The sequence below is a fragment of the Panulirus ornatus genome, chromosome 11 (genome assembly GCF_036320965.1).
Source record: "Panulirus ornatus isolate Po-2019 chromosome 11, ASM3632096v1, whole genome shotgun sequence".
Classification (NCBI taxonomy): Eukaryota; Metazoa; Arthropoda; class Malacostraca; order Decapoda; family Palinuridae; genus Panulirus; species Panulirus ornatus.
The window spans coordinates 4,709,329-4,723,950 of record NC_092234.1 but is presented as its reverse complement, the minus strand read 5'-3'; the positions used below and the strand labels follow the sequence as shown (position 1 = coordinate 4,723,950).

Here is a 14,622-nt window from a genome sequence, read left to right as displayed (position 1 = left end):
TTGCCCGAGGCCTTGTTTGATGGGGAGAGAGAGAGAGAGAGAGAGAGAGAGAGAGAGAGAGAGAGAGAGAGAGAGAGAGAGAGAGAGAGAGAGAGAGAGAGAGTATTGATTCCATTGCCATGTTTTCTGTGTTGACTTCTTTTTTCTCTCATTCTTTTTTTCCTGTGGCTTACTTCTTTCTTCCACCAAAGGGAAGAGGGAGGGAGGGTGGGTGGGTGGGGCGGGAGAGCCTTTAAGGAAGTTCCTCCCTTGGCAATCCCTGTGGTCGATGACCCTAAAGGACATTCCTTCAAATGACCTTTATGGAAAATTTAGCATGAACTTGGCCCTGTTTTCAAGGTCACTCTAGAAATAAGCCCCCAGAGATATACCCCAGAGTAAGGGGGTTTCTCCCTAAAAGCTACCACACGCACCACAGCTAAGCTCAACAGCTAAGCGGAGCAGACCAGAGGGATCTTAGCTTTCCACTTTCTATCTCTATCTACCCATCTCTCTGCTTATCTATCTGTCTATCCCCCTCTATATTCATATCTATCTCCCAATTCTTGCTTTATCTTAATAGTCCGAGCCACGGAAGGTAAAAGCTAACACAACAAAGCTATAAATCATTATAGCTTTCATCTATAACTTATCATAGCTTTCATCTACAACTCATTATAGCTTTCATCTATAACTCATTATAACTTTAATCCAGTTGACAACAAAGTTATAACATGTGACCCTCAAAGATCTATCGATACAACACTATGAAAACCACTCTCGAAGCTGTAAAGTATTCTGTAAATGAGTCTACAGTTTTAAACGTACACGAGTTTACACTTGACGTAAATGAGTTTACAATGAGTGTGAATGAGTTTGCAATGAGTGGATGAGTTTACAACTAGCGCGAATGCATTTACATCAAGCATAAATGAGTTCGCTTTAGTCGTAAGCTAGTTTACATCAGACGTAAATGAGTTTACACTGGACGTAAATCAACTCACACGTAGGTAAATCATTTTCCATTTCCTAACAAGCCTTCGTGATCTTAAGGTATTCAAACATTAATGAGTTTACAATCTACACATGAACAAGTTTACAGTTTACAGGCATATGATCGTATACTCTTCAGATCTTAACACTGTATTTAACGAAGCGAGAACAATGAACCTTACAACCAATTGCAGCAAATTGGTATTGTTTTCCAACGTCTCCCTAATTGGCTGCGTATTTTCTCAAATTTTCGTCTCCAATTTTTATCTTTTGTGAATATCATTATTTTTCTTCCAAGACAATTGATATTAATGATGATTAATTAATGACACGTCAGAGTAAACAAGACAGTCATTGTTCTATCATCTTTTAAGATACTTTATCTATTGACTGAACTCAACTATTTCTTATATTTCTATCTTATCTATCGTATCTATCTATCTCTCTCTATTAAGCTATATCCCTTCTTCATCTATCTTGCTTTTTTACTCTATCTCTCCTTTTATCTATCTATTTACCTATCTACCTATCTATGTATTCATTTATCTATGTATCTATCTATCTATCTATCTATCTATATATATCACTCTCTAAGCGCGCGCGCGCGCGTGTGTGTGTGTGTGTGTGTGTGTGTGTGTGTGTGTGTGTGTGTGTCTGTGTGTGTGTGTGTGTGTGTGTGTGTGTGTGATCCGTTTTCATTTTGTTGTTTGACAAAATAGCATCGTAAACTTTCCATTTCCACAACGCTTGAAATTGCAAGGAAGTTTCAATTACATTTAGGGAGAACATACAACTCTTTTTTCTTTTTTTGTCGTTTAAAAACTTTGACATTAAGAATACTTTGCAAACTTTTCCCAGGTCATAAGTGGAAACCCACCTTACCGTTTTCTTTTTCCCTCACCCCCTTCTCGCCTTCGCTGAAGATGGCGAAGCACATCACGTTTTCTTCCGTCTTGCATCTCGAGAGATTCCTTAAAAGTCTCGTATTTAATGACGTCCCTCCCCCCCCCCTCCCCCCCACACACATCGCCTACCTCCGTTCATCGATAGACAGAATCCAAAACCTCATCCTGTCTATCGTGTTCCCTCGGCTCACAGGTCGATCGATCGCGTTGTACTAATGTAAAGGGAAGGTTATTACTTCCAAACACTGTTGTACTACAAGCCACTGAGCGGCATGTCGGGTTGTGAATTGTAACGACCTCCTCTGAGAGAGAGGTACGTGGAATGTACAAGTCTTGTAAGATGATTCTTCACTCTCTACTTCCATTCCACTGCGACGAAGTCTGGAATATCCAGGATTAAAATACCTTTTCTCCAGTGGGTTTACTTATATTTTATGCTGTACGACCCTTGAGCACGACGGTGCGACCCTTTGAGCACGACGGTACGACCCATTGAGCACGACGGTACTACCCATTGAGCACGACGGTACGACCCATTGAGCACGACGGTACGACCCTTGAGCACGACGGTACGACCCATTGAGCATGACGGTACGACCCTTGAGCACGACGGTACTACCCATTGAGCACGACGGTACGACCCTTGAGCACGACGGTACGACCCATTGAGCACGACGGTACGGTAACCTTGGCCTTCAAGACACATGAGAATTTCGCTTCGGGGGCTGGGAGGAGGGGGGGGGGGGGGGGCGAGCACCGCCATCTACGTATTTCTCACCCAAACGAACGGAAGGAGATCGGCAGCAGCTGGCTAGCTAATTTGCATACTGACAAAGGCTGACACAAATCTCAGTTTTGCCTCATCACTGAGCAAAAGGCCCGGAGTCCCGCCATAGCCCTGGGCTGCCTTCACTAACTTTAATGGGGGATTTACGGTCTCTTGTGTCTTTACTGAGAGGATCTAGTTAATGGACGGTAGATGATGGAGAGAGAGAGAGAGAGAGAGAGAGAGAGAGAGAGAGAGAGAGAGAGAGAGAGAGAGAGAGAGAGAGAGAGAGAGAGAGAGATCTGAGGTTGGGTGAAGATGTTTCACACTGTATGGCAAGTTTCTTAAAGATGATGTTCATTGACTGGAGATGATGTTTACAGCCTCCGTATCAAAGAATAATTTTGTATTAGATGTAACTATGGCAGAGAATATATACGTTACTAAAAAGTAATAATTTAAAAAAATCAGTCTAATTCAATTTCTAAAAAGTAATCAATCTGATTTGATTTTTAAAGTAATTAATCTGATCAAATTTTCAAAAATTAATAAAATTAAATTTCTAAAGTAATCAATCGAATTTGTTGAAGAAAAGGTAAATATTTACTTTTAAAACGTCAGCACTAACGTATACATCATATATTATAATATAAGAAACATGACGTGTCAGGATAATGAATATAGACGTACACGGGTATAGACAAACAGATATTACTGTAAAGAAAATAAATGTAAGAAATTTCACGACTCATAATGGCCAACAATATGGCAACACACGACGTAGGGAACAACAACGAGTCTACCGTTACTCCAGCCAAACAGGACACTCCATCATTTTTCAGGAAACTCGTAATAATTGAAACCATCACAAGCTCTACCATGGGTTTTTCTTGGAATAAAGTAAGAAGTAATGAAACACGATAACCATTATAAAAAAAGATGTAATGATACGTGCATTCAACCAGATAAACTCTTGAGTTTCAACAGAGAGGAAACTTGGGGAAAAAAGTGTGGCATTTTATGCGTCCTGATCTCGATTCCATTTAACTTTCTGTACTTCGAGATATTTTTCCTTCTCTGTCTCTCTTGTTCCCAGAATCCTTTTGATGATGTTAACTTTTCCGCAAATGATAAAATACAGGCATGACAACAACAAAAAAAGGAAAAAAAGATTTTTCGAACACATCTGTAAACTCCTGAGTTCCGTCCTGGCCCCAGTGATAGTATTGCCCACAGTTTTCTCCTTCGGGTACAATGTAAACGATAATAGAAAAAGACCAGTTCCCGCTCTTAAAATATACCGGGGGAATTTGCTGTGACAGCTTATACCATCGGCTTGCCAATACATGACAGTTTGGCCCAGGCCAGAACGAAGGTTTTTATTATTTTTACAACTCTTGGTAACCGCTGGCAACTTACCTTCCCCCTACCCCCAACCTCCACCACCCATGGTAGGCGGGGGGAGGGGGGGGGGAGGCTGGGCTAGCCAGCGAGCCTGCTCGGTTCTACCACGTGCCATTTTTCGCATGTTGTTCAGGCTTAAAAAAAAAACATTCGTATTTACATTAACATACTTTTCAGATTAGTTTCCAGAGTTTGCGGGTGATGTTGATTTAGGGAGAGAGAGAGAGAGAGAGAGAGAGAGAGAGAGAGAGAGAGAGAGAGAGAGAGAGAGAGAGAGAGAGAGAGAGAGAGAGAGAGGAAACATCTCGCATCCCGTTTTCTACACGAATCAATTTTTACATCATACGTACTCTGGATTTCAAATTACTTTCGTACCCTAGCGACTTTCCCAGGTTAGGTTAGGGATTCTCGACCCCGCTCTCTCTCTCTCTCTCTCTCTCTCTCTCTCTCTCTCTCTCTCTCTCTCTCTCTCTATATATATATATATATAAACACCTTTCACACCGATGGCCACTTCCCTCCCCACCCCTAACCCCTCTCTCCAATTAATCAAGTTAATTAACGTTTTAAACACGTCATTAAGGAAAAATTAATAACCCGACCCGACAGTACCCCATTGTGGGAGCCATGGGAACCCGATGGATTAATCACATTCTTCAACATCTGAAGCGATTTAATATATTCTTTTTTTAATTTTTTCATTTTGTAAATTTAACAAAAAAAAAAGAAAGAAAATTGCTCGAGTTGTTATATATTTATATATTACTGAGAGAGAGAGAGAGAGAGAGAGAGAGAGAGAGAGAGAGAGAGAGAGAGAGAGAGAGAGAGAGAGAGATATGGTACATTCTACATGAGAAAAAAATAAAGAATATCTAATATATATATATATATATATATATATATATATATATATATATATATATATATATATATATATATACATATATATATATATATATATATATATATATATATATATATATATATATATCCCAAAATTTCTGGAGCCTCTGAGACTTCGCACATGACGTCATTTGTTTTTGTCGCGTATAAAACAAAAGGCGGCCGCTCGCGTGCGTGCGTGGGTTGCCCACTGTAAACACGTTGACTCTTGAACAAAGAAATGATTATTGATAGTTTGATGACGTTTTATGTTTCTGTTTTTGTTGAGTTAAATCACAATGTTTTTACTTTTTTAGAGAGTGGGGGGGGGGGAGGAATTGTTTATATATATATATATATATATATATATATATATATATATATATATATATATATATATATATATATATATTCTCTTTACTACGTGACAAAGCAGTTGAAGATCGTTACCTGGTAACCCATCTCTTCTGGGGTTCATAACGACTGCTTGTTCACTACCTCTCAAATCAACGTGACTGGTAATTGAGGACATCTCTAATCACCTTAATTGGCGGCTGTTACCTTGTTAGGCCCCGTAGTTTGGTCGTGGGTAGGAGGGACAGTCCATCACCTCCCCCCCCCCCCCCCACCACCACCTTTCCCCTCTACTGTCTGGGAACTGAGGATAGATTTAAGTCTATTATCCTTCTCTTTAAAGAATAGATCCTTGATTAGATAGATAAACAGGTCAAGCAGTTAGATAAGTCTAGTGTAAACCATACAACTAATTCATCCTTACTTGTGAGTCTGCCTTATACACGAGTTTACCTTATTCATGAGTCTACCTCACCCATGAGTCCACCTCACTCATGAGTTTACCTTACTCATGAGTCTACCTCACTCGAGTCTACCTCAATCATGAGTCTACCTCACTCATGAGTTTACCTTACTCATGAGTCTACCTCACTCATGAGTCTACCTCACTCATGAGTCTACCTCACTCATGAGTCTACCTTAATCGTGAGTCAACCTTACTCATGAGTCTACCTCACTCATGAGTCTACCTCAATCATGAGTCTACCGGACTCATAAGTCTACCTCACTCATGAGTCTACCTCATGAGTCTACCCCACTCATGAGTCTACCTCATGAGTCTACCCCACTCATGAGTCTACCGGACCCATGAGTCTACCAGCAGGAAGGCACTACGTTAACAGCCGATCCTGTAATACCATTCCACCAGGAATCAGGTTCCAGGATGTGCACACCTGGAAGGTTCCAGAACTTGTGGGACAACATGGCCATAATTGCTGGAAACTTAGACCATTACTCCAGAATAGTAATTAATGCCACGGTAATTACAGTACCCTATCTTCCTTATGGATCGCGAATTACCTTTTCTCTCTCTCTCTCTCTCTCTCTCTCTCTCTCTCTCTCTCTCTCTCTCTCTCTCTCTCTATATATATATATATATATATATATATATATATATATATATATAAACCTTTATTATATTACGAAAGCTGAATCTGGCCCATCATTAGATGTAATCATCTCGTGTAAAAGTAATTACCTTCATGTACGCATTCCCGCGAGACGCCATTGTGCTCCCTCCCCCTCACCAACCATCCGCCTACGATACAGCTTCGAACACACAGCTTTGCTTCACTCTCATCATGATCAAGTAACTACGTACTGTAACCACTCTTAACAATCATTCCCGCCGAAATGTAGATATTTCGATTCCTTCTTGGTCATTAAGGAGTCTCTTCTTCTATCTTATCATTGTTCTGGCAGAGTTTGGAACTGCTTTAGAGAGCGAGTCGAGCACAAAAATGATTCGAAGCGGATTCAGGAAGCGATTCATTCATTGTCTCAAGTAAACCGCTAAAATGACTCCGTTCCATTAACTCCGTTTTCTTTCTCTCGATTGGCAGACTAAATTATAAATGATTATTTGATGACATCCGTCGCAATGTTGAGTTAGTCTTGTAAGGCTTTTAAATGGCCCAGTGGTCAGGTACATTCATGGAGGTTACTTAACCATTAGTAACTATAGTAATACAGAGCCAAACCTCTCCTACCTCAAGATAGACAGATAGACAGATAGATAGATAGAATGAATAGAGAGAGAGAGAGAGAGAGAGAGAGAGAGAGAGAGAGAGAGAGAGAGAGAGAGAGAGAGAGAGAGAGAGAGGTACACAAAATACATATACAATCCACGAAGTAGACACCATACATACACAGTTACCAGACCAGACTGCATTCATACATAATACATATACATATATATATATATATATATATATATATATATATATATATATATATATATATATATACATACCAGGCAGATAACATGAATACATATTTGCAAGACTGATAGCCATACATAGATACATACATATGGGTACACTCTGGCAACAACATTAATATATCGTTACAACATAAAGTCAACCCGTAACAAGAAAGATTATTACTATAAACCATTAAATTGTCAATTCTGTTTTTCTAAAGATGAAAAGTTATACAACGTTTTCTATGAGATAATCCGCACATACAGACATACGCGCGTTTGTGATGATTTTCTTTTTACGTTGTTGGAATTACAAAAGTTGTAAAAATATTCGTACTACATTAATTGGAAAAAATCAGTTGTATTTTTAATGATTCTTTTTTTTTCTTATTCCAAATGTAAATATTTGTTGACTTGGATCCCCCCGGGGGGGGTGAGGGGGGGTGAGGGGGGGGGACTGAATTAATTGACCCTTTGCCGATAGTGAGGTCCAAACCCCCCCTTCAGGACCCAGATTATATAGCGTGGTGATACACGAGGCTGGGAGAGGAAGAAGAGGGGAAACAAAAAAAAAGAAAGAAATTCTAATGAGGTTCTCCCATTACAGGGGAATTAATGTCTTGGAACGAGTTGACAGACCACGTAATTACGTTCCTTTTCCCCAGCAACTCCCTTTCATTGAACAGGGTTAACACGTCTTTCATTGAACAGGGTTAACACGTCTTTCATTGAACAGGGTTAACACGTCTTTCATTGAACAGGGTTAACACGTCTTTCATTGAACAGGGTTAACACGTCTTTCATTGAACAGGGTTAACACGTCTTTCATTGAACAGGGTTAACACGTCTTTCATTGAACAGGGTTAACACGTCTTTCATTGAACAGGGTTAACACGTCTTTCATTGAACAGGGTTAACACGTCTTTCATTGAACAGGGTTAACACGTCTTTCATTGAACAGGGTTAACACGTCTTTCATTGAACAGGGTTAACACGTCTTTCATTGAACAGGGTTAACACGTCTTTCATTGAACAGGGTTAACACGTCTTTCATTGAACAGGGTTAACACGTCTTTCATTGAACAGGGTTAACACGTCTTTAAACGATCCTCCTGGGTACTCTCCTATAGGGGAAGGGGGGATATATATATATATATATATATATATATATATATATATATATATATATATATATATATATATATATATATATATATATGATGAGTTTTCGTGAGGCGCCATCCGTACGGCTGACCTCATGTATGAGGTGAGGAATGTGGAGACACAATGTTCATGAGGTGGGTGGAAGATCTGGTGGCTACAGAGAAAACTTTGGAATAAACTGGGTCACTCACGAAGGAAAATGGAAATATCTTTTACGACGTTGGCTCGCAGTGTAGGTCTATCTCTATCTATCTATCTAATCTATCTATCTGTCTAATCTATCTATCTGTCTATCTATCTAGTAACCCCAACAACCGTTGCAAAATTGTGTAGTTTTCCACTACTTCTTCTGGGTCCTAGCAGCGCCCTCTCCCCATCTCCTGGGTCCTAGCAGCGCCTCTCCCCTGCTCCTGGGTCCTAGCAGCGCCCTCTCCCCTGCTCCTGGGTCCTAGCAGCGCCTCTCCCCTGCTCCTGGGTCCTAGCAGCGCCCTCTCCCCTGCTCCTGGGTCCTAGCAGCGCCCTCTCCCCTGCTCCTGGGTCCTAGCAGCGCCCTCCCCTGCTCCTGAGTCCTAGCAGCGCCCTCCCCTGCTCCTGGGTCCTAGCAGCGCCCTCTCCCCTGCTCCTGGGTCCTAGCAGCACCCTCTCTCCTGCTCCTGGGTCCTAGCAGCGCCCTCTCCCCTGCTCCTGGGTCCTAGCAGCACCCTCTCCCCTGCTCCTGGGTCCTAGCAGCGCCCTCTCCCCTGCTCCTGGGTCCTAGCAGCACCCTCTCTCCTGCTCCTGGGTCCTAGCAGCGCCCTCTCCCCTGCTCCTGGGTCCTAGCAGCACCCTCTCCCCTGCTCCTGGGTCCTAGCAGCACCCTCTCCCCTGCTCCTGGGTCCTAGCAGCGCCCTCCCCTGCTCCTGGGTCCTAGCAGCGCCCTCTCCCCTGCTCCTGGGTCCTAGCAGCACCCTCTCTCCTGCTCCTGGGTCCTAGCAGCGCCCTCTCCCCTGCTCCTGGGTCCTAGCAGCACCCTCTCCCCTGCTCCTGGGTCCTAGCAGCACCCTCTCTCCTGCTCCTGGGTCCTAGCAGCGCCCTCCCCTGCTCCTGGGTCCTAGCAGCGCCCTCCCCCTCCCCCCTCTACCTCATAACAGCTTCACATGCAGTGCATCTATACTTCACAAGACATGACCAGCGCCTCACAATGATTCATATTCACCAGCTGCTGCAGGACCCTGTGGGGCCCCCCGTGGGAAGGGGGGGACGCCAACCATCCACTGTGGCAATCCAGACCTGTCTTACCATGAGATGAATTTGCATGTTGTACCCTTGTGTGTGTGTGTGTGTGTGTGTGTGTGTACGTGTGTGTGTGTGTGTGTGTGTGACGGAGGATCGTTCCGGTGTTACAACAACCTTGTTTATAACGATCCATGTTCAAACAAACGAACCAAAACGAATATATATATATATATATATATATATATATATATATATATATATATATATATATATATATATATATATATATTACATGCAATTGATGTCTGAAAATATAACAGATGGAATACATAGAGACAGCTGGCTCATACCAAGAATGTCTGACAGACAGTCTTCACACAGACAGGATGGTGTGTTCTGGTCTGTACCAGCTGGGATGAGCTTTGTGGATGAGGTGCTGACCTACAACCCTGGGACGAGGGATCTCTGGTGGCGGGAAATGAAGGTGGTGGGTATGGTGCTGTAGCGCTTCACACTTGCGGTGAACTTACCACTGTTTGGAACCCTGTATACTGAGAGCACATCAGGTGTAGCGAGTTTACTGGTAATCAATGGCTGGAGAGAGAGAGAGAGAGAGAGAGAGAGAGAGAGAGAGAGAGAGAGAGAGAGAGAGAGAGAGAGAGAGAGAGAGAGAGAGAGAGAGAGAGAGAGAGAGAGAATCACACAGCAAACGTGTCTCAGTTTAGCATGTGGTTTGCTTGTGTCAAGGAGGTAAAGGAAATCGATACACACACTCTCTCTCTCTCTCTCCTCTCTCTCTCTCTCTCTCTCTCTCTCTCTCTCTCTCTCTCTCTCTCTCTCTCTCGCTACCACGTGTTATCAACACACTGGGTCCCCTTCCCATCTCCTTCTCGGCTATGTAAACCGCGTCTATACACTCACTATATTATCGCTTAGCATCTATAACCTTAAGGGGAAGCCTCTATACTCCTATATAATGGCAGAGCTATATGACCCAAGCCTATAGTTAGCCTATAGCTCCTATACCATGGTAGAGGTGTATGACCCAAGCCTATAGCTCCTATACCATGGTAGAGGTGTATGACCCAAGCCTATAGCTCCTATACCATGGTAGAGGTGTATGACCCAAGCCTATAGCTATATAACCCAAGCCTATAGTCTAAAGTACCTCCCCTCATACATCACACTTCAATATTTCAAAAGTTATGTGTCATTTGAAAGGTATACATGACGGGAGGGGATATACGTAATCACCCAATTAGCCCATAATTGCCCAGCGTTAATTACTTTCAATTAATTAACCTTGGTGTTGTATGCTTCTAACGTATGTGATCTCCCTTCTCATGTCTTTAAAAAAAAATACAAAAATCAATTATCTTTCGCATTTACGTTATCATTGTCGAGTTAATGAGGTTATCGACCACATCTTCACTGGTCGAATATTCAGTTCTATTCGGCACAGGTCTGGTCGACAGAGGTCTGGTCGACACAAGTCTGGTCGACAGGTCTGGTCGACAGGTCTGGTCGACAGAGGTCTGGTCGACACAAGTCTGGTCGACAGAGGTCTGGTCGACAGAGGTCTGGTCGACAAGTCTGGTCGACAGAGGTCTGGTCGACACAAGTCTGGTCGACAGAGGTCTGGTCGACACAAGTCTGGTCGACAGAGGTCTGGTCGACACAAGTCTGGTCGACAGAGGTCTGGTCGACAAGTCTGGTCGACAGAGGTCTGGTCGACACAAGTCTGGTCGACAGAGGTCTGGTCGACACAAGTCTGGTCGACAGAGGTCTGGTCGACAAGTCTGGTCGACAGAGGTCTGGTCGACACAAGTCTGGTCGACAGAGGTCTGGTCGACAGAGGTCTGGTCGACACAAGTCTGGTCGACACAGGTCTGGTCGACAGGTCTGGTCAACAGAGGTCTGGTCGACACAGGTCTGGTACCAAGACCAGTTAGTTACAGACCTCTGTGACCCGCCTGACCTTTGACCTCGGGTGCATGTACAATATTCAGACATCGTCTACATAATTTCCTGTACCTCGCATGGCTTCGTTGAACACTTCCGTTATTGAGCACGCTGAATGTTTCCGTTAACGAGCTCGTTGAAATCATTAGTGATCTCGTTGAACACCTTCGTTTATATGCTCGTTGAAACCCCTATCACTGACCTCGATGAACGATAATCAATAAGCTCGCTGAACGACCCTTTAATTCGTTGAACGGCAGCTGATAAATCTCATTGAACTTCACTACTGATCTCGCTCGTTAATGTATATACATTAATGTATGTACGTTAATGTATATACATTAATGTATGTACGTTAATGTATATACATTAATGTACATACATTAATGCACATACGTAAACGTATATACGTTAATGTATATACAATAATGTATATACATTAATGTATATACGATAATGTATATACATTTCCTAACGTTCTGAGGAACCAATATATATATGTTTTCTGATTAAGTGTGAGTGTGTGTGTGTGTGTGTGTGTGTGTGTGTGTGTGTGTGTGTGTGTTCTCGAGAACAGGTTAAGGGCGTGTCAGCGTCGTGAGTCGATGGAGAACACAGAGAGAGCGAGATCATGTCTGGTGGACGTAATGACGGCCGATGGATGATGATGTGTCTCGTCTTCTTTAATTCACTGTCCAGCGTGACACTGAGAAGCCTGCTGGACTGGACAACCCTGGAGGGGACTTGTGGAGGGGACTTGAGGGTCTGGCACGACAGTGAGAGGGTGGGGCACCCTGGAGGGGACTTGTGGGTCTAGCATGACTGTGAGAGGGTGGGACACCCTGGAGGGGACTTGAGGGTCTGGCACGACAGTGAGAGGGTGGGACACCCTGGAGGGGACTTGTGGGTCTAGCATGACTGTGAGAGGGTGGGACACCCTGGAGGGGACTTGTGGAGGGGACTTGGCGGTCTAGCATGACGGTGAGAGGGTGGGAAGCCTGCTGGACTGGACAACCTGGAGGGGACTTGTGGAGGGGACTGGTGCGACAGTAGGGTTGTGGGTTAATAACAACATGGTTGTATCTTGTCCAGTTGTGACGGGTTGTTCTACAAGACGTTGTAGTCAGGGAAGATGTTAACATCCAGACCAGTTGTAGAACTGTAGCTCCGCATCCATCCAGGAGGATCAACCATGAGGCCAAGATGAGGGAAGACACGGCTTCCATCTCCGTGAGGGCCTGGAAGACGCCCCACCCAGGTGAGGGCCTGGAAGACGCCCCACCCCGGTGAGGGCCTGGAAGACGCCCCACCCAGGTGAAGGCCTGGAAGACGCCCCACCCAGGTGAGGGCCTGGAAGACGCCCCACCCAGGTGAGGGCCTGGAAGACGCCCCACCCAGGTGAGGGCCTGAAAGGTGGTGGAGGAGGCAGTCCCCAGCCAGCGCCCCGTGGACGCGTACAGCCCGGCCTGGCTCGTTGGGCTGGGTGTGGGAGTCTGGAGCACGCACACACACACACACACACACACACACACACACACACACAGACATAGGCTCTTGAACCTATTTTTTTTTCAAAAGAATCATCGCTTTATTAATATATAAATTTCAACCAATACGGATATCCAAAAAATTTTATTTCCTCCATCTTGTTGTACAAGACTAGCCCTCTTCCCATCCCTCATACTTTTATTTTTTTCTTTGCAGCGTTTCTCGTCTTGGTGGGTTAAGTACAGAGCCTGTGTTAACAGAGGCTGTTCGTTGTTGCCAGCTGGGTTATAGAGAAGGTAGTTGAATATTCATTGAAATTTGAGGTCGAGCATTAACGCTAGAGAGAGGCCAGGTCTCGTGTGTAATGGAATGTAGATTGGAATGTACCGAAGATAGTAAGAATGTGCTCCGCTGTAATGTGTCTCACTCTCCTCTGTTATCTTGGCTGGCTCGGCTCACTTCTGCTATGTTGGATCGCTCGCTCTTGCTATCTTGGATTGCTCGCTCCTGCTATCCTGGCTATGTTGGATCACTCGCTCCTGCTATCTTGGATTATCTATCGCTACGTTGTGCCTTCACGGCTCTCTTCGCCGTGCCTCAGGGTTTTCCAAGCCTCGCGAGATATAAATAATTTCTTTCCTTCTTTCTAAATGACAAAGTTTTCAAAGTTCGAACAATGTGATCTCTCTCTCTCTCTCTCTCTCTCTCTCTCTCTCTCTCTCTCTCTCTCTCTTCCTCCTCAGCCAGCATGGGTGGGACGGGGGGGGGGGGGGGAGACATTTTGCAGCCTCCTGCTGGATAGATGTGTCTATCTATCTTGTCTAAGCAACACCCACCATAACTACAATGGTACAAGGTTGACCCTGTATTATCTTACAACACACACACACACACACACACACACACACACACACACACACACACACACACGGACATATTGCTATATTCGTCTGGCCTTTTTTGTAAAGGTCAGGTTAAAATATATATAGTGATGAACACACGGGTCGTACCGTGGTGTACACGGGGATGAACACGAGAACAAGGATGGAGAACCTATCAAGAACATTCTCAATAATATTATAACGAAGACCGTATCTCACTGATGAACAAGAGAGAAAAAAAAATGAAAAGAGAAAATATATAAAAAAGATCTTTTCTGTTCATTATCATAAGACAATGCATATGTAAATATAAACGAAATATAACCCAGTCCTCCCCCCCCCCCCCTCCCCCACGCATCCTGAGTCAAACAAGCAAAAAAAAAAAAAAAAAGGGGAAAAAAGGTCTGGAAATACCTTAGAAATGAGTATATCCATAAAATTTTATGATAAGAATTTCCGTGGGATATTGTTCTAAAAACCTGCACGGACAAATTAATTAAACATCACGAGAAAAGTAATTGTTATTCTTATTGTATCATTAAACCTACGGTAATTCGGTGTTAATGACTTGTTCACGGTGTACTTACGCGAGAGCCACGTAGTGAGGGCGTATATGGTTATAGAATTATCTATAATGATCATTCCGGTGATCAAAACTTAAGTTATTCGATGGTCTTTAATGACCCTGGTAGTTGATATATACACAGA

General features: G+C 43.5%; 1 long non-coding RNA gene across 1 annotated transcript in view; it reads right to left on the bottom strand.

The window, feature by feature from the left end:
- LOC139751231 (uncharacterized) overlaps positions 1-14,622 on the bottom strand; it is a 67,022-nt gene that overhangs the window by 52,057 nt on the left and 343 nt on the right. The window lies entirely within an intron of this gene.